Below are 1149 nucleotides of genomic sequence, written 5' to 3'. Positions count from 1 at the left end.
TATATATATTTATTCTATTCTTTGCTATTTGCGCAAGCCTGGAATTTTCAATGGTTGAAGGCCGTTAGATTTATTCGATTATACGGTTTAAGTATTTCCTATTATAATTGTGAAGGTGGGGTTTGTGGAAATTAAATGTTTACCTTTTGCATTATTTTGTAATTTTTTTTCATTGCTAACTTTGAGTTCTCATGATTGATGCATTGTTTTCCTTTTCCGATCAGTCACGATTAGCAGTGAGGTTTAATCACCTACCTTTTTAAATTTCCTTTGATAAAGATTTTCTCAACCATGGATTAGATTTCGGCAAAATGTTTTTTTTACACAGATGCATATTTTTCAAGAGATTTGTGTTAATTCTTATTCTTTGACTTTAATGACCCCCTGACTTTTCCTCTGGCGCCCACATAATAGTTATGTTTTGTTTTTTTTAGGTTAGAGAATTTTTTGTTTATTGTAAGTGAAATTTTTCCAAAAGCTGTAAATATATGATGTTCTATGGTATCAATGCCCCTTTATCAGGATTAGGTTCGATAATTTGCTTTTGGTTTTGTGACCATAAAAACTAATTACATTGTATATCCATTTTACTTTGCCTCAGCTGTACTTTTTTTTGTGTTGGTGTTTTAATTTTAGCAACTGATTAAACCTTAACCTGACCGCTTACGAGATTGTTTTAGTTTCATCAGAACCTCTATTCAATGTCATTCCGCTTGGATTTATTGGCTTGATGTAAAGGGCTTGGTAAGCAAGGCAGAACCAGTGGGTCTATGAATGTAACTAATTACTAACTTTCACTTTTGTCCTTCCTACCTCAGTATGGTATTTTTTGTTGCCTCATATTGTCCTTTCTATGATTTCTTCCCTGCCTGTCGGTGCCCTCTCTCAAAGCGTCCCTACTTTTTTTTTTTTTGATTTGTTTCCAAGTTATACCCCCTCTGGGAAGGCAAGCAGGTTTCACAGTTTGAAAATATCTGCATTAGAAGGTATCAGCGAAGCCTAGGTTTCATCTTGATACATGATGACACTGTGTTGACTAAAAGGCTTACAGCTAGATTGTTAGAGCGAATCAGGTATTTGGGTGTGTATTTGTAAAGGCTTGTGTGTTGTGTGTGTGTTTTGGTGTTGTGTGTGTGGTGTGTTGGTTTG

This window comes from Morone saxatilis, unplaced genomic scaffold, assembly GCF_004916995.1.
Source record: "Morone saxatilis isolate NCDOM2014 unplaced genomic scaffold, NCSU_SB_2.0 Contig18, whole genome shotgun sequence".
NCBI lineage: Eukaryota > Metazoa > Chordata > Actinopteri > Moronidae > Morone > Morone saxatilis.
This window is presented reverse-complemented; position numbering follows the sequence as displayed.